The following is a 21,467-nucleotide window of genomic DNA, read 5'->3' as shown; positions in this document are numbered from 1 at the left end:
TCATCGGTGTTAAATTTCACAGAAGGGCGAGACAAAGGAAGTTAAACTTTGAAGCTTTTTCTTCAAAATTAACGCATTTCTTTTGTTTTTTTTCAGTTTTAAGTATTTTTTATGTTTAATTACATTTATATCAAAAATTGATAGGAACTAAAGCGATTAAGGTAGATCTAGCTGTCCTTTACATCCATAAACGTTATATGTCAGTGGAACAAATGGAGTGAGCTTTGAGCGTTCCACAATTTTTGGAGACTGTCTATACGCGGGCTTCCTAAACAAGCCTATATGTATGTTTGTCCAAGAGATTTTTGGATGAAATACAAACCGCACAACTTCAAAATCGCATAAAAATAATCCGCATAAAAAGAGACCTTACAGTAATTCTGGGGTGTGTAATCGTGGGTGGGAGTTTTATGGTAAGGTGTGTCTTGGGGGAGAAGTGCAGAATGGAAGTGGAGAGAGAACGTGAAAGTAGGAAAGTAAGAGTGGTGGTGAAAGTGCGTGAAAAAAGTAAAAAGACTGTGCAAGCAAGTCCGTGTCAGATTTCAGAATTTGGAACTGTTTTCTACCCAGAGTGAAGGAGAGGAAAAGATATGACAAAACCCATTTCTGTCGATATGTTTCTATGCCTTCATGTTATGTGTGCTTGGGCAGTTTATTGTTGAGAGATTTTTGTTAACGATATGCGATATACTAGATTTGTCGGACTCAGTATTTTCCTGTGTCTCATCTTTGTTTTAGGAGTGCTGTATGCTCCCAAGTATATTAAAGGAATATTTTGTAGAATTTGATAGTTGTCTTTGTCTAGTCCCTATTGAGTCCAGTGGATTCCCACTGATAAGCGTCTGCTCCATCAAGCATGCTTGTTATAAATTCTCCCCTTGTAGAAGCACTTACGTTTTATCGTGTTGATTCATTCTCACGATAATTTTTTACTCTCACAGTTATAACAGGGTGAATATTTCTTTACAGGAGTGGTTTATATACTTTTATTCTCTTTATGGTTCTGTACACTCTTATAATGTCGATTTAACAATCATTAAGGAGTGTTTATTTTGGTCGGATGAAATTTTGGATGCAGATATATTGGAATGTGAGTTGAGATATGTGTTAAGTAAATTGAAAGTTACTACTGTACCAGTGTTGATGTACTACACACAAAGAATTTAAAAACTACGTAAAATTTTTTGGGAATAGAAATAGTCAAAAAATTTAATGCCACAGGACATAAAACTTGTAAACTATCAAAGCTTTGCTGAAAATATGCCATTTGTTTATCAATTAATTTAGTATTTAAATACAAAAGGAGTTTAACCACTCAGTATTGACTGATGGATATATCCGTCAAGGGAAATCGTGTGGCAATGGTGAAAGACAGATATATCTGCAAAATTCTTTTGAAGGATATCGCCAAAAACTACTGCGAAAAAAAAAAGGATTATGTAACAATAAAAAAAGACTTTTCTTTACTAGACATAACTGTTTACAAAATCTTTTTCTGAAATGGTAACGAGAAAAAAACGTGTGGAAAAATACTTTAAAAATTTCCTATGTTTATTCTCCACTACATAGGGATAGCACCATACCTGACTAACCCACTGCTGAAAGGTTAAAAAAAGATTTATACCAAAATATCATATAGACTATTGTTTTATTTTTCATGTAATAATTACAACAGTTTAATGTCAGAAGACTCAGTTGCTAGTATATTATCCAAATTTGTATAGATTCAATTGAAGGAATGAAACACAATACAAAGATTATTGAAAGAACTGAAAAGGGGATCTCCAATTTTGTAGATATACTGAACAAGTTGTGACAACATTCCTTAAAGATATGTAATCATAAACATTGTGGTAACTGCCCAAGCAAATGGGCAGTTACCACAATGTTTAATTACAGATGTAAAAAATGTCAAAAGTTTCTTTATTAGAGTTACAGAGAAGGTATGTGCAAGGCTTGTTATGACAAGCAGTCAGGTAAAAACATGAAGAACTGGAATATGACTTATGTCAAGAATTCTTATGCTTGTGGACTTATCAAAATAAATATAAGCATTAAAATAATATAACCTAATTCCTCAATTTACTTTATGGGATCATTACAAACCCAATGTACCAAATATGTGACTTTCACTGACTACACCAATGTTAGATTAATTTACATAAGAACTTTCATTTCTAACAATTAAATTATTTGCAGAGACCCTATTATTAAAACTGATCTTTAATATTTACGTACTGAGAAGCTTAATATGTCTAACATTTACTAATAAAGTGCAAATTACAGTAATAATCAAATGATAGAACCCAATTAACTATTGAACTAGAAATTGAGTAATTAATTAGTTAATCTGGCTCTATCATTGATTACTTACTATAGATGTCACATTAACTATACAGAGATACAGGACTGCATAGAGACACTAGTATAAAAAAAAAAAATTACTTTTATATTAAACCTTATGTTTATAAAAAGTTACATGAAATGAGCAGTTATTTATTGTGACATCATCACAATGCCGGGCTGCAATTTTTAATCATATTTTTAATTAATTTAATTTAAAATATATGTTCTCAGCCTCAAATTAGTATTGCAGTGTCTTGTCCCTGTACACCATACTTTCCCTTTAACAATAGAGTTGTGCCAGTCATATATCTACACCTTTCAGGGGAAAATTTTTGAACTGAAATAAGATGACTTTCAGTTTGCATTGGAAGTTCATATATAGTTAAATGGTGTCTTTTGCCCGAGGTTTCCATCTGGTCTCAGATTTCATTTATCTAACTGTATTCTCGAGATTAAGGAAAGACAGATGACAGTGGGAATTTATTGGTCTACAATTTTTTAAAACTGCAGCTCAATGGTTATCATCTAATAAGAAATGAAACAAATCATTGCAAATTTTTTACTTTCCCTTTTGAATTATTTGAAAAATCACTTCCTTTGAATATGCAGTATATATGTTGTGATAAAAGTGATTAACTGGAAATTATTCATAATAGTTGGCTATTATGCATAATCACCAATCACCTTGGTAAGTTTGATAAATTTAACTAAATTTCTCACTTTTACTGGCAATTTTTCATAATTCCCAAATGAAGTTAGCAAAGTTTGATAGATATCACTGAATAGCGGAGGTTGAGGCAGAAGTTTTAAATGCAAAAACATGTATGTCAGACGTTCAGTGCCACTTTCCTGTAAGCCTAGAAGTTTGACAATGGTGTTTGGATAGTCAGTGGAATCATGTTTGGAATGTCAAACATGATTCCACTGACTATCCAAACACCATTGTCAAACTTCTAGGCTTACAGGAAAGTGGCACTGAACGTCTGACATACATGTTTTTGCATTTAAAGCTTTCGCCTCAACCTCGCTAATATATCACTTTTAAAGTGATTTTTACATAATTTCCAAAATGGTGTTCATAAATTTGGTAAATATGAAATTTCCCACCTTTTGTTTTTGTAATAAATTAACTTATGGATTTAAATACATTTTTTTGTTTTTATTAACATTAAATGATTTGATGAATACAAGGAAACTAAGAAAAATCTGTTTCAGCTTAATATTACAACTATGCATGCAAAAATATCAAAAAACAGAAAAATTTACACCTTCTCAATTTCCAGCATTCACTGTTTAAAAATGAACATTTTCAGCAACATCAGATTAAGCAAAATCTATATTGAACATCTATAGCTGATTCAAAGTTTGGAATATTGCCATTGTTATTTGATGTAATTGTTTTTGAATTAATATATACGATTTTGTTAAAACTATATTAATATTTATGTGAAATTAAATGAATAATTACAAACAAAAATATTAAAATGCCTCTAATAAATAATAATTTATATAATATGTTTAATATCAAAAAATTTGTTGGGAAAAAATACAGAACTAATTAATTCTTACTGATTACTCAAAATGATATGGCAAACTATCATAACATTTCATGCTGCATTATTTTTCATTTTTCTTGCACACTCCCTAAGAGAGAGTGATATTTGATACATTCTCTACTGTAAGAAGTTGTTCATCACATAGCACACATTTTCTGGTATACAATTCTGAAAGATGTCCCTCCTTTGTTTCAAAGTGATAGTACTCATCTTTTTCAGTAGCTAATATTACTGCCAATATATTCTGCAGATAGCCTCTTGCTCTGACCACATCTGATATTCTTATCTTCACTGTATCTCTTAATTTGGCTACAGCAAACTTCAGCTCTGATATTTTTTTCCTTTTCTTGAGCTTCTCAACTTGCCTTTGCATTTGCTCACTTCATCCTTTCTGTTGTTGATTGCAGAAAGTCTGATCACTTCCATACTAGACTATACTTTGGTTAACAAATCATGGAAAATCACATTGAGTTGATTCAGTGATAAGTATTCATTTTTAATACTTTTTCTGAAATATTTTCAGTGGGTTATTCTAATTGACATTGATTTTGATCTAATGATTCAATTATTTCTTGTAGCTCCTGTTTGGAGAAAACATCTGCTACAGCATCTTTAGGAAGGGATCTTGTCGGTGGCTCATAAGGACTACACTTAATGCCTCAATGATATGATATATACTTCATGAGCTGCACAAATTGTAATCACTCAGTCCAGTGCCAAGTTTGGTTACATTTTAACCAAGAGTTACTTGATGAGAATGCGTTATTTGTCAAATTTACCATTCTAGACTGGCAATTATGCATAATGTCTGATTAATTTAATTAATAAGTACAATTTATCATATTTACCACTACAAACTGGTGAGTATGCATAATCAGCAGTAAATGTGATTAATTTACAATATATAAAAGAAATTTATCATGTATCAAAATTGTTAATGATTATGCATAATCGTCAGATTAATCACTTTTACCGTAACATATACAACCAAACAAACTTTATTTTATAAATATGTAAATAGTGTATAATAATTATACTTCCTACATTAGTTTTTTTTTAGTTTTACATTTATTTTATGTAAGAATTAGATAAAATGCAGTTATTACTGAAAATAATCTATAATTACTTTTCTTGTTTCTCTAAAATTTGTCTTTGCTGTATCACTCAAATTCTATAATGAATTTTTATAATTACAAAACTTGTGTTGATGTAAATGAAAATTATCATAATTTATGATTTTTTCAAAAATTTTGACAACAGTTCTCATGTAATGTATCAATTGCTATGTTTCAGAAATAATTCCATCTTAATACTTTAAATATGCAGAAGTTATTAAAAATACCCAATTTACAATAAATTAACTCAAATTGCTGATTTTTTTTATTTATATGTCTAAAATAACCTCATAAATCATATGGCATTTTTGGTTCAAATATAATATATATTTTAAGAATATAATAAATATTTTTAAAATATCAATACAATAAAATTAATTTTTAATAATTTTTAAAATTTCTAGTACAGTACAATACTATATTAAAACACAACATCTCTATATTTATAAAAAAAATGCTACCAACAAATAATCTCTACTAAACTACCTATACTTCCTAAATATACGACAACCTTTACTAAACTACACTTTAACAATCTAGAAACAGACAACAGATTTCTGAATATCTAAGATATAATATCAATAGAAAGAATAATATTGTCAGTTTGTCAGTAATATTTCAAAAATACAAATAAAAATTCTATAATTTTTAACAGAAAAGGAAAAATTTTATGTAAAAACCAAGCCTGAAGAAGCTTGATTTCTTATTTGATTAAAGATAGATCTCATTACACAGGAAGAATGTGTTATAAAAATTGTTTGAAGTAAATAAACTAATCAACATATCAGGAATTTTTTAATGAAAGTACTAATTAGAAGAATATTAAAAGTTAATTGCAGGATTGGCAATTAAGCTTTTTTTTAAATGGTAAATATATACATGTATTTATATATATAATTAATTTTATTAACAAGATATGATAATTGAAATATCTTGAATTTGTATTTCATTTATTAATATATATTTTGAAAATGATCGTAAAACATACTATCATATGCTTATATGTATAATCTTGAATTATCTGTGTTTAAAAGACAATGGATTTTGGAATGGGTTGGTTATAAATAGATAGTGGATTTTAGGCAAATGCCTATTTTTTTCCTTGGTATATACATGGCTAAGATTTCGTATGAACACTTTTCATGAACATTTAGACCGAAACAATGGTATTTTATAATGCCTAAAAATGCTTATTTTGATGTTGCTGCCTATTTTTGCCTAAAACAAAAAGTTTAGTCTGTTTTCATACTTTTTAAAAAGCATTTATTAATTTTTCGTTTCATTTTCCGCAAAGGTTTACTTTAATTCTTAAATTAAACTGCTTAAGTTTCATTTTTTCCTGAAAATGCAATCAGACAAATTCATTTTTTTATTATTATTGATTACTTATATTTAAGTCCCAGTGGGTGCATATCCCATGTAGAAAAAATTAGAATGCGATAATAACGGAAATAAATTACACCCCCTGATGCAATTTTATAGTAATAAAATTAAAACTGTATGAAATATTTTAAAATAAATACTTTTATTTAATAAATATAGCATTAGAGATGCTTTATTTGTCATTTTTAGACAGTGGATTTTAGGCAAATGCCTATTTTTCCCTTAGCACATACATGGCTAAGATTTTGTACTAATTACTACAGTGAACATTTCTTCGATATCAAAAAACTTTTAGCTACTTTAGTGGACAATGCAGTTTGTGTAACTAAAGCTAAGAAAATTTTGAATGACATTTATGTTCAGAACAAGTTGATGTACATCAAGTGTTATTTCACATTCATTGCAGATACTATTACTACTCTTGAAAGTAGTGGGAAACCTATATATGAACAAATTGATCTCCTTAACAAAGCAAATTAGAAACTTTGTGATGCACCAGGCACTGCTGCAAAAAAAGTGAAGAAAGAGTTGAAAGCAGTGCTTCAAAAGAGACTCAGATTAAAGTGCTTGTTTATTGTGGCTGATATTTTTGGCAAGAAAGAAGAGCAAAAGTGAATTCCCAGTTCATCTTCTTCCAAGGTTGAAATATTGTATATTCAGTATATGTGTTCTACATCTACTGAACATAACGGATTATATGCTCTTTCTCTGCATATAAATGAATTCTCAGTGACAAACGTTGCAACTTTTCTATTGAAAATTTGGAAAAAGTGCTTGTAATATATTTTGTAGCTAACTATGGGAAACAGAGTGAATAAAAAATGTAAAGATAATTGTTTGTCTACTTTAGTGTTTGCATCATTTTGAATACATGCATTTTTGTTTGGAATACATATGTTAAATAAAAAATTGATTGTCCTGATAAGTATGTTAATTGTTCATTGTGCAAATTTTGATTGCCTACTTTTTGTTTATAAAGCTTAAACGACACAATTTAAGAGCTTATTTTAAGAGTGGTGCGTGAACGCCCACTTAGTTAAGGCCTGAAAAGCCACGATCTTGTAGGAGTAAGTATCCTCCACTCTAATTATGAAGACACCATAGCTGAGCTAAGACACATTCAGGAAATGGCCACACAGCATGGGTATAATAAGAACTTAATATACAATATCGTCCCTGGGAAGTCTTTGGATAACAACCATGGCAAGAAAAATTGTAGGGTACAACCACCATCTTGATACAATATACAGAGAAATTTCATCTATCACTAAAACTAAGATAGCTTACAGTAGGCCAAGATCTGTTTACAACTTACTCCGCAACGAAAAAGACGCAATTGACTTGAAACACGCACCGGGGGGTATATGCTATCCCGCTTTGGGATGACAGATTTAATAGCCGTTTGGTTTATGTGGGCTCAACCAAACGCTCCCTTCATAAACGGCTTCATGAATACAAATATGACATTGACAATAAAAAACACACCACCACCCTCTCAACTGTTGCCACGGAACCGGGAATCACAGTTGACCTACAAAGTGCCCATCTGATCAGGCTCTTACACCGTACAGATCAGCTCAGAACCATGGAGACTCTCGAAATATATAAAGCAGGATTACGTAACACGTGCATCAACTCTAGGGATGCAGTCGGTATATCTAACGCATGGAAATTTTGTTATGAGGGAATCCACCCCCATAACTGATTTTGAATTGCGTATATTTCATCTGCATTCACCATTTTGCAAACATGATGTTATGCGTGCTTAACTGTCATTTCAGCATGAGCGTAATGTTCTATTTTTATTCTTAACTTTACTTTTCTAAATTTTGAATTGCATTTGTTTCGTTTTATTGTTCCATTCCACATGCATTCGAATTCCTCATAACCATAGCATGATGAAGACCCGGATGGGGCTGAAAACGTTCGCTGTTTTGTAAACACGTATCACTGGAGTTACAAAGGTTTTTGTGTGATGAATTGTATTTTCTCCAGTGTTTACTAAGAGGTTCATTTGTTATACAAGTTCCTGCTATCAATAAAGATGAAAATAGTTCTGAAAGGTTTTCTTGTTGTTGCATGACCAATAACTACAATTTTTACATTTTCGTAAAACAAGGCACATATTGAATTAAATGATTGGCATTTGTAATTTCTACATTTTCATAGTAGAAAGGATATAAAAAACAAATTCATCAGTAAGTATAATATTTCACAACTTTTGTCACAAGATTTTTTATAATAAAAATTTTCTTATATGTCCAATAACTGTACTATTTACCCTAGACAGTAAATTATAACAAAGTTATTCACTTTATAATGTATTTTGATCAATAATAGATATTTCTCCTATTTCCCACCAACACTATGCAACTTTATTACAATACAGCATGACATTATAGTGCATTTTATGTGGCAGATATTCATCTAATAACATATTTTGCTCCAGTTCCTTCCAAAGACATATGATTGCACCTGCTTTTAACATACTAGAGCTTGGCAATTTTCTCCTACCACCAGATGGCCCTGACCAGAAGAGGAAGACTATCTTTGAGAAAAGGGATATTTGTGGTGGACTATACTATATAAGGTAATCCCATGTGTGAAGAAAATCTTTTCTTCTACTTTGTGCAAGTAGAATAGTCAGTAAGGTCTGAAAAACAAAAGAATTGCGTACTTCTTCTGTTATAGGGTAAGATTCCAGTTATGGTTATCGGTAAGGGTAGTAAAGTGCTTCTAGAACAAATCCCATATGTTTCAATTGAACTTGGCTTGTATTGCCAACTGAAATGGCATTAAAAAAATAAGGACAATTGCCTTAAAACAGAAGATATGTACATTAACATTTCATTATGGATACCTAAACAGAATGTTCAAAGTCAGTGTTCTTGTTATTCAGACTGACATCATATGAAAGGCTGAAAGTGATGAGCCAATAGACATTACTGGGAATCACAATTTGCCATTGATGACAGTGACCAGAATCTTAAAGAACAAATACAAAATTTTGCAAAGAAGCAAGATCTGTGGGGCAAAACATGAAGAACTTAAGACAATATTGGTAAACTGGATATGTCAGTCATGCACTGCCTGTATTGATGGCATATTCATAAGAGAATAGGCCATTAAATTGACTGTCAAGACAGGCATACCAGATTTTGGGAAAAAGCAAAAGTGTTGACAAAGTTACAGTTGACAAGAGGCAAATAAAACAGCTTCTTAAACTTTGAGAAATATGCACTACAAGATGTTTTCAATGCAGATGAGGCAGACATGTTTTACAATCTTATATCAGACAAAACTTTCATGTTAAAAGGAGAACAGTGTCACAGTGGTAAACTAAGTAAAGAAAGTAAAAACTCCAAACCATGTTCATTCACTAAGTAAAAACTCCAAACCATGTTCATTCACAACAAACAACAATGGGGTAAGGACCCCATTGTTGTTTGTTGTGAATGAACATGGTTTGGAAAAGTAAACATTGCTCATAATTGGAAAATACAAGAAGCCAAGGTGCTTTACCAAAGTGAGAACACTGCTCTGTCAGTATTGCAGCAATCAGAAATCATGGATGATGAGTGCTCTTTTCATGTAATTTTTGCATGTGTTTAACGTAAAAACGGGGATGCACAACAGAAAAACAGTTTTACTGCTTGACTGTTGTGAAGCCAATCCAAAAGAAGTGGAAGGCTTGCAAAATGTACAGCTGTATTTCCTCCCTCCAAATTTCATCAGAACTTGCAGCCTTTAGGAGATAATCAGGTCCTTTTTTTTTGACAAAAGATGCATATTATGTCATAAAATATGGTATATATACTTTATTAGAAAAATATCGCAGTTTAGTTAAACTGTTTTTTTTGTATTTTTTGCTGTCATTTTGTTATAATAAAAGAATAATTTGATTTTTATGTGGAAAAAGTAACTTAAATTGTATATTTCAAGTGCTTTACTGACACAATGTCATTCTTTCCAAAGATATTATTTCTAATAATGAGTATGTGCATTCTATAGAAAAACAATTTTCTTCTATAAGAAGAATAAACATCTAGTATTTTCCATGCTTGAATAAGAACTGGACTTTCTGAAAGAGTAATATCTGTTCCCACCTGATAGTAATTGTAATCACTCATAAAATATTTGGATTTGTTGCTATCACATCTGTAGAAACTAGCTGGTCTTCTTCTTTTATTATAGGTGTGACCATTGCTGAATGAATTTTATCAATTAGAAAAATTTACTTTTAAAAGTTCTAAATGATTGAAAATGAATTCTATTCATAAATATCAAATTAATCATATAAAACAATTTACATAATATTAAATATCTCTAAAACTTAAAATTAATATAATAAAATTTAATAGTATACTGTATTATTATTATTATTATTCTGAAATACATGCCATAGTTATACTGAAATTTTAATTTTGTAAGTAACTTAATTTTTCATTTAACTTAGTTAATTAACACAAATAAGAAAAATCTTAAAATACAAATTTAAAAACTCTATACAATTTTTCTGTCTTGATTCATTAATAATTATCTGTACAATTATTATGATTATTTTTATAATCATTAACATATAAAACTCTAAGTTGTTTTATTTTTAAATTTGAATATTTTTAATTGAATGAAATTAATTTTTTCATAACGACTATTATGATTATTATTATTACATACAGTCAGAGTCAAAAGTGAACATACACCTTTAATTTTCAAGCGTTAAGTCATGACAAATACAATAATTATCTATACTTAAAAAAGTCATCTCATGTTCAAATTAAAATTATGACACTTACGTGTTGCGGCGTTATTGACAGCGATTTGTTAAATTTCAGATATCGCTGTCAATAACGCCGCAACACGTAAGTGTCATAATTTTAATTTCTAAAGGCTGGCGTGAAGTGAACTATATTTTCATTCATGTTCAAATATTTTACAAAATTATAAATTAAATATTTTAAAAATTTATTGATGTTCTTAATTAGAAAAATGATGAGTCAAAGGTCTCCATACCCGTGAAATTACAAAGTTTGCCAATTTTCTGTTAATCATAAATCCTAACAATTAATATTTTGGTCCATCTTGATCTTTTAGTCTTCTTGGCATAGAATAAACCAATTTTTTGAGTTGGTAACTGCAATAGAATTCCATGTCTTTCTCAGTACTTTCTGAAGCAAGTCTTTTGTTTATAACAGTTTATTTCCTCTCATAAATGTTTGATCTGAATTTAAATCTGGTAATTGTGGGGTTGATGTAATTGTTTTGATGTATGGTAGAGGAGCCATTACTTCATAGTGTAAGCTGTGCTTTTCAGGTGATTGTCTTGGTAAAGACTCAGGAGTTTTGCAGACTTAATTTTGTTATGCTTTTGTTTAAATTTACTTTCAGTATGTTTAAATAGCTAAAACAATCCATTTTAGAGTCTATAAAAGCAAATTCTCATAAACCTGAAACTGCCATACATCCCCAAATCATTCAGGATCATTCACCATACTTTACAGTAGACACTAGATCAGTGTTTCTCAACGGGGGTGATATCGCCCCCATGTGGGCATTTTTCCATGTTGAGGGGGCGATTAGTAACAATTTATATTTTGGGGGGCAAAAAACAATTTTCTGGGCGATATAGTAAACATTATATTAAGAATAATTAGGTATTTTATTCATTATATCATACAATAATTAAACAAATAACATTATACTAGTCACTAGTCTATTCAATGCAGTACGAATTTGGCGTTAGCCTTGTCCCTCGGCATCGGAATTTTGTAATGAAGGGGGAGATACTACGTAACAGTTTTATTGAAGGGGGTGATACTACGTTGAAGGGGGCGACGATTCGTTAGAGTTTGAGAAACACTACACTAGATTCTTCAACTGAGGTTCAGAATTCATAGTTCTCAAAACTTTTGAATGTTTTAGAGAAGCAAATACCTCAAATTTATATTCATCAGTAAATTATACATTTTCTCAACACTCTAAAGAGCATCTTTGAATCATTTTGCAAATAATAAATGATTTTAACAACTTCTTTTATTTATTGTTGGCTTTTTTCTTGGTACACTGCCATTAAATCCATGGAAATTGTATTCTCTGATGGTAATTGCACTTACTGGTGATCCTTTTGTGAGGCTATAGACAGGTCCAAACCTCACTAATATTTTTTTAAAGAAAAAAAATAAAAGCTAGTGAGAATTTTTTTGTATGAAAATGCAACATGCAGTTTTGAACAATAGAAAAATGTAACTCTTAACCTTGACCATCTCCAGCTGGAGGATTGAATTAAATGTTGATTTTGACCTTTCCCATAATCTAAGTTGAGATCTTGTTACACTTCATAATGAGTGATCAACATCAAGAAAGCAAGAACGAGGAAAGTGATCAATCGGTATGGGTGATTGAGGATGGAAATTACTAACAACCCAGTAATTCAAGGATGCAACAACAACTCCCGAAAGTTCCATGTGTTAGACCAATTGTTTTGTGTGTGTGGTGCCCATCTTCATCTCCATCTCCTATTCTTGGGTTGACATCTTTCCACCGGAAGTTGCCTGCATTATCCCGGAGGTGTTTAGGAAACTTATTTGCAAACCAGGGACACTCCTGTTAAACTAGATGTTGCTTGTCGGAGAGATTAGTAAAAACAAGTTAGACTCACGTAACTGCTTAAATAACAGGAAACAAAGAATACACAAAGATTATACTATTACACTGTCTTGACTCACGGAAGGTCAGCGCTGGAAAGGGGAGAGTGAAACAAGGTCACTGTCTCTAACCGCTCCCTGAGGGGTCAACAGCGCCACCAACCTTTTATTATGTAATGGAAGAATGTTTACAAAACATTGCGATACAATGCATTGTACGTAACAATGTCATTAGACAATAATTTCAATCATTGATTCCAACAACTCCTTCATTTGGGACTATCTTGCAAAGGAGATGAAGATCCAGAGGCCGTCACTGACTTATTACTTCCAAGAAATCTTGTAAGCTCCTTTTATGTCAAATGAACAGTTTCTTGTAACCATAGAGTCTGTCTCAGTACTGATTGCATCCACATATAACACTTTGTGACCCCTCGACCCTCTTGACATTTCTACCCCTGTTGGCAATCTTACACTTTCACATCAGAGATTTCATATGCAAGTTTAACAGCATTAGTGTTTGGATTCTGTTTAATTTTTCAAACTACAACAATAGCTTCCTGAGTCATCCTGAATGTGAGCACATTTTAACATTTCAAGTTACTGTGACAAGATATTTTTTACAGGAAATGTCATAGGACTTTCTTAAAAATTTTTCCAATTCCTCTTAGCAAATTATCTTCATTTTTCACATTTCCTCAGAAGTTTCTTTACAACCAGTACTCATGATGATAATAAGTTTATAAGGATTATAATTTTATATTATGTTAACTATGAGATTCTATTTTATCTCTGTTTTCAATTAAAATATCACTCTTTGAACAACAATGCAATTTCCAAACTAAATCAGCAAATATGTGTGCACTGTACTATCATTTCTGACTTGTAGATTTCTGTAATCACAAATATGCAAGCAATTCATTTGCAAATTGTGACACAATTTTATTAATGAGGAATTTAAGAAAATTGATTTATACATTATTTAGAATAAAAATTCCAAATCATAATTTAACACATCAGATTTTTCACATACATACTTTCTTATATAAGTTAATACACTCACTTTTGACTCTGATTAAATATTAATCTTTGAACAGTGTGTATAAACAAAATTCAAATCTAAAAGCAAATATTCATCACCTTTCAGAGCATGAAGGGGAATATGTTTGCAACCCATAAATCAAATGCATAAGCTCCAACACAGCTTGCTCCAAACAAGACAGACAGTCTGTCTGGTATGCAGTGTACTACTAATCAAACAAATATCTGAGTTGAGTCTCATTGTCTCTACAATTTTGTGTCAGTCATAGCAGCCAGGGTATGAAGTTTGTCTTGGTTGGTTACTAGAATGGAGTGCACATTGTTGGGCAATCTCTGTAGGAAGAGTATTCTTAGGAATTCATCCATTACTTATGTACTGCTAATATGCACATTTCTCTCAGTAGTACTGATAGATTTTTGTCTCTTTGTTCAATTTATGTAAGTAAGTTCTTTGCTTTCCTGCTTTCAGATTCTTCAAATTCAGCAATTAATTGCATTTTTAAGTCTGTGTAAAGTACATTCATCAAGGGCTGAGATATTAGATCAGCAACCAATCTGGCTATTTCACAATTGAGTGAGCCCAATGTGTGGTCATATTTTTTAACCTCTGTAAACCACATTTTAACATTTGTTTGCCAAAAGGTTGGAATTTTTACCAAAACTCTTGATACCTCAATGGAGATATCTGTGCTCTCATGAGAAGGTGATTTGAAGATTTCACTCTTGATCGTGTTGGTGGTGTATAAAATTAATAATACTACTCACAGAATTAAGTAAACAAGTCCTCATTGTCATGTCTGATTCATCATTTTGGCATTATGATCGGTAGTCACAAGTCTTAAAAGTAATTGTTTAATTCATAAGTTCATAACACAAGTACAAAGACTGCCTCGACATGCATCATACATGCCAAAAATATTCTAGAGAAGACAAAAACAGTGAGTTAGAGGAAGACCTCAAGTGTTGCTAGTTTGGCCACAATATGACAACTATAATCTACCATAAAAATTCAAAACAATATGGCTGATAGTATGGAATGAGAACAAACCATTGGAATTTTTCTTGAAAACAATAAAATTTGGACCATTGATGGTTCCATATCAAACAAGCACAGATAAAGAAAAAAACCATATCTGAGATTGTCAATGTTAATGATGCCATTAATTAAAGCACAAAGATCATTTTTGATGGAAAACTGCATTCACACTACAGAAACTTTCTAACAGAATGATGAAATATTAGGTTGTTTGGAAAGTAATTTAATTTTTTTTACCACTAGTTGGATTAGTCATGTTTTATCCGCAATATTATCATTATATATTTTGACAGCTATCATTTTAAGGCTTATTTGTAAGAAAATTTTGTTTGATTTTGTGCAATTGTTTATTTTTTGTGTCCCATCAAATATGGAAGATCGAAAGCAGCATTTTCAGCATATTTTGCTCTTTTATTACCGAAAAGGTAAGAATACTGTTCAAGCAAGAAAAAAAATTGTGTGACGTGTATGGGGAAGATGTATTGACAGAACGACAGTGCCAAAACTGGTTTACAAAATTTCATTCTGGCAATTTCAATATTGAAGATGCACCACGTTCTGGATGGCCAATTGAAGCCAATGAAAACAAAATAAAAGGTACTGATTGAAGCAAACTGCTGAATAACATGTGAAATCACTAAGAGATTAAATTTCTCAAATTGAACTATTTATGATTACTTGAAACAAATTGGTTTCGTTTCAAAGCTTGATATATGAGTTCCACATGTTTTTAAGGAGAGATGCTACCTTTGGTGGGATTTTAAGGTAATTTTTTTCTTTGGAGCTTTTACCAGACAATTTAACAATTGATTCAAAAGTGTACAGCCATCAAGTAAACAAATTGAGTAATATCATCAAACAGAAAAGGTGGCCAGAATTGATCAACAAAACAGGTGTAGTGTTTTACCATGATAATGTAAAATTTCACACAAGTTTGGTAACTCGTCAGAAAGAAACTTAGATGGGACGTGCTATCGTACCAACCATACTTGCTAGATCGAGCACACACAGATTATTATTTGTTCCGGTCTATACAAATTTTTTTTAACTGTAAGACATTTACTTGAAATGACAATGTCAAAAATCACTTGGATCGGTTTTTTGTAAGCAACGATCAAAACTTTTATGAATGTGAAATCGTGCTACTACCAGAAACGATGACAACAAATATTTGACCAAAATGGTCGATAAATAATTCAACAAAATATTTATTTATTATAAAAATATTATTTTTTTTCCATGGAAAAAAAACGAAATTACTTTCTGAACAACCCAATAGATGATGTTAGTAAGACATGATGAAAGATACAGTAGTATAGCCACAAGAACTGATAAATGTAACACTATTGTACTAATGACAAAGGATACATATGTGAGTGAACTGAGACAGTATATTAACAGCACAATGTGCACCATAATAGCAAATACATATAGATAAATTATGAAGTAGAGTAATTGTATTGTATACTTTTTTTAAAACTGTATTGTATAAGCCCAGAGCATTCCTAGACATTTTGTATTTACAAAAATTCATAAAAAAGGAAAAAATCTTAGACCTATGATTGATAAGAAAAAAATCTCCAGAATACTGTATTTACAAGATAAAATTTAATTGCTGGTGCAAAAAATTTTTGTAAATGTTTAAGTTTACTATTGACAATCCATTCTAAATGACTGAGAAATTAAGAAACCTAACACTACTGGATGATGAACACATTACAGTTCTTGTAAACAAGTTATTTATTCAAAAGTATTTTATTAATATTTATAGAAATTTGTCACTTCAGATAGACAAACTATGCACTATGAAAATCAGAAGAGATGACAACATATATACGTATAGTGCTAAATTATTTCAATTATTAATTACACTTAGAACTAATTAATATTCCAATATTTTCACTGAATGACTACAGTTTAATATAATATGTGTGCTAGTATGAATTTCCATTATTAACACTTTAAACTTGATTATTAATAAATAAGAAAAAATCATAAATATATTATCATTAATTATAAAGTTAATTTATTTTCTAAAAGCCCATGTAAAAAGAAATTCTATAATTGTTTGATCACTTCAATTCATGATTTGTCATCATCAGGTATTATTAGAATTTAGCATATCAAATTTGTTTTTTAGAAACATTATTTCAAGTATAAAAAAATAAACTTTTATTCCAAATATTATTCTTTATTCCTCTGTAAATAGATTCATTGAAAGAAAACAGCATTATGAACAAACAAAATCTTAAATTTAAAGGATTTTGATTTTAATAATCTATCTTTACAATAAACAAACTTTTAACAAAAGAATAAAAAATTATAATAAATTTAGAAGACTGTGACAATGGTGATTAAATCTGAAGATGTTTGAACTTAATATTTCATTTATTTAATGTAATTTTTCTTCCAGTATAATAGTTCTCAAAAAGATTATTTGAAAACATTTTATTTTCTTATTTAATTTAAAATTTATGATACTTGTTGTAAATTGTGATCAAAATTGTAGATTCATCGATTATTGATTTTTTATTATATTAGAAATTCCTGTAAGGCATCATATCATTTTTGATACTTAAGAAAATAAAATATAGCTATTTAAGCAAACTAAATGATATGGAGAAGTTTTTGAACCTTTGTTTGGATCAACTTCAGCTTACAGTAATGTTTAAAGAAAATACAGGCTAGTAAATTTTAAACTTTCAAAATCTTCAGGAACACTGTATATCTTGTGTTTATTTTTGAACATTACTTTAAGCTGATGCTGGTTTTAATAAAGATCCAAAAACATTTTTCTGTTATTTATCATTTGGTTTCCTTAAATAGCTGTACTTTATTACATTATTTTTAATAAAAGACTTAGTATATAAATTATGTATTTAAAAATGTAGAAAGTTACTAACCTATAGAAATTCTGTTGAATAGAACCTTGCCTTGTGGGCACCGTGTTATGATGTGCATTATTAGGATATTCTTCTTCATCAAAATCTTGACTTGTACGTGAATTGCGTACAGCACCCATGAGGCAACGTAATAATGATGGCCTCTAAGCACGTAACGTGAAATTGTTTTAACAACTTAAGATAAAACTTGTGAAACATGATTTCTTCTAAGTTTAAAAAATTTTTCATATTCTTTGATATTTGGAGAGAGAATAATTTCTAACCATGCTTCTAACATGCTTTGAATGGAATTTATAATCATGCTACTAGATAGCATTAACTAAATTCTAATCCCCAAAATAGCATTAACAAGTAACTACCTTCCTAAGAACTAAATATATATATATATATATATATACATTAATGGATGCTTGATATAACAATGGAAAATGATTCTAAGTTTAATCAAAACCTACTATTAAGGTGGAGAGTATTTCTATATGTCAGTTTGCAATTTAAATATATAGTAAAGCATGCTGAATGCTAGAATTTTCATGCCTTTCATGGTATACCTTTCTGTCTCATGCTCTGGTCTATCACAGACCAATTTGAAAACTTATAGAAATTAAACATTACAATGAGTAACTAATGTATTTTCAATATACTACCAATGAATTAGCTGAAACAGGAAAGGAGAAGGATTTTTCCTGAAAACAGACAATGCTTTGGACTAATTTGGCATTTTAATTTAATTCTAATGCATAAATGTCTTCTATATTCTAATTTCCTACAATACATCAAAACTTTAATTTAATCTATTAATTATTATTTTTTACTTTATGAAATATATGGCAATAAATTTTTAAATATTTATATAAACACAATATTTACATATAGAAATAATATTAGAAAATTAGCACCTCTGACAAGTGCTAAATAAATTATCAAAATATTATATATGTTAAATCAGTATTACATTTTAATTCATTAAGACAAGCAATTATTATTGTAAAATTTTATGGCTTTTTCAAAAAATGGATTTAGCATTTAATAAAACATTAATTTATTTTATTTTAATTAGCAGAAATAGAAAAATGTAGCATTTCAACATTAATCCATTTGTAATATTAATTTATTATTGTATTGTAAATTACTACACTTTCGTTATTAACAAGATATGAAGAATATCAAAAACAATGGTTTATCATGTTTTCATCACACCAAAAGAGCTAGAAAACATAAACTATGAATTTGGATATTCTTCATACCTTGTTAAAAGATCATTGTCCATTTACAAGAATATTGTTTTTCATGTGTATAACCTATATTTAAAAAAAATATTTGAAAGGGATTGATTATGTAATTGGACAGGCAATTTACCAATTTTGAATTGTAATTACATATTTGCATCTATAGAGCAATGACTGCTTCCATAGATGTATGATATATGGTAGGATGGGTTATGCAAAAGCTACATTTTCATGTGTATAATTTTCAGAAAATTGCTAGAATAAAAGTAGAGTATCATATTTTCTTGCACATAACCCACAGCAGCACGGACTCCACAGTTAATTGCTAAAATGAAAATAAAATCTTTGTGAAGATGATATACAAGCCACTGGGGTTACTTAGTTGACTTACTTACTGAATTAACACTGTAATGACCATACAAACAATTTTTGAGCCAATTCAATTCTTTTTCTTAATTTCACCAGAAACTGACAATATACAACATGAAGATAAAACATAAATCATCTTTAAAATGACAGACAAGATATTGTTAAAAACACGTACACGTAAAACACTCTATGCCAACCTTTCTTCTTCAACATGGTTAATGAAGTTATCTGTAAAACTCCATCCAACATTACATTTCAGTAATACCAACTGAAATGCTCTTTAATGCTGTTCATAGTGTCAAACCTCGTCTAACAGCTGTGCTCATGAATAATGGGCACCACATTGAACATTGTAAATTTGTTAAAATAAGAATAAAAAAACAAAAATGTTCATAGTGTAAGCTCTAGTAACAACTACACAAATTATGTAATCTTATCAAGCACCACCTAATGGCAAGAAATGTAACTATTTTGGTACTAAAATTTTTATTACACACAAAAAAATCCCCTTCTTTCTAAGCATCTGCATTATCTTACTGTAAATAATTTTGTGCGAACCGAGGGGGTAGAGCAAGAGCTTCTCCCCACTTACCGGCTTGGCTGTCAGAGAATGGCTATAGGAGGGCTAAAAATATGAGTGGGGAGGAGTCGGAAGTCGTGACCAGGTGTCCAAAAGACTACACAGGTTTAAATAAATAACACATTTACTAAAACATTAAATAATTATACATAGAGATAATAAATACAAACACATGCGTATCAAGATATAAATATGTATTCTAAAATCTAACCTATCCTAATGCCTAAAGATCGAAAGAGAGTCCTCACATTGGAGAGAGAGATAATTATGGCAAGGGTTTACCTCGTAGGAAACACTCTCATATTATAGGGCATTGATAAAACACTCTGTGATCGTCGTCTTCTAATCTGAGGTCTCTTTTGAAGGCTATGTGGAGCGATGTCCTTCTCAGGTCGTGCGGCTATGTCCAGATGCGGTATATGCTCCATCGCTCCTAATCTGTAGAGAGTTCTTCCTGGTGAAGTTCGCTCAGAGGTTTCTTCTGTTAACCTCTTCGAGGAGTAATTCCGTCGTATAAGGAGAGAATAGAAAATATTCAAAGTCTTTTACCTTTTCATAGAGCGGCGATTATGAGCTTTGTAGATCCTGAGAGTGCTGGAAGAGTAGTCCACTGCGTTCTCTTCCCCCGACGATCACTGTCGATGTGGCAGATCGTTCCCCTTTTAGCGTGGTAAATCTTGGAGACTCCGTTGATGTATTATGTCAGTTCTCCCGATTTATGACAGTCTGCCCCGTCATGGGTGACGACATTATTGACATCGCTTGACCAATTAGTATTAAATGCATCATCACCTGGGGAGATGACTGACCATTTTTGGTAATGTTTCTCACCGCAAAGTTGACCCTTGTAGGTGACCTCTTGTCCACTCTCGCCACAGGAACACATGTCTGTTTTCGTTAATTGGTCGTACCGCAGACACCTTATAATAGAGTAGTCTCCTGGGGAGAGGAGAGTTCTTCCGCGGTCGCCTCGGACGACTTCGTCCGTCAAGAAGGTCATCTCCAGTAACTACGCAGTTCATTGTCCGGGGTCTATTCCTCGGGCAATGGGGTGAGAACGGGAGAAATAACGGAAATAATGATGAAAGAAATATACAGCCTCATTTCATATTCCATAAAACTCTCATAAGAGAGTCAGATTTTCACAATTTGCAAGTTATTAATTTTTAAAAATTTCTGTGACTTTAATAGTGTTTTTAAGGGAAAATTAAATGAGAAATAATTTTAATATCTTAATTTTATCTTTTGGCAGTGAACTAGCTCAT

General features: G+C 30.7%; 1 protein-coding gene across 1 annotated transcript in view; it reads right to left on the bottom strand.

Annotated features, from left to right (window-relative positions):
• Window positions 1-18,368, bottom strand: part of LOC111642413 (voltage-dependent calcium channel type A subunit alpha-1-like) — a 46,968-nt gene extending 28,600 nt beyond the window's left edge. The window contains exon 1 of the mRNA XM_023388760.1: window positions 18,025-18,368. The gene's annotated coding sequence lies outside the window, so the exon portion shown is untranslated. The remainder of the gene's footprint in view (window positions 1-18,024) is intronic.
• Between the last annotated feature and the right edge of the window lie 3,099 nt (window positions 18,369-21,467).

Source organism: Centruroides sculpturatus, unplaced genomic scaffold (genome assembly GCF_000671375.1).
Source record: "Centruroides sculpturatus isolate CEXI.00-Female unplaced genomic scaffold, Cexi_2.0 scaffold1659, whole genome shotgun sequence".
Taxonomy (NCBI): Eukaryota; Metazoa; Arthropoda; class Arachnida; order Scorpiones; family Buthidae; genus Centruroides; species Centruroides sculpturatus.
Note: the sequence above shows the minus strand (reverse complement) of the source record. Positions and strands in the feature narration are given on the sequence as shown.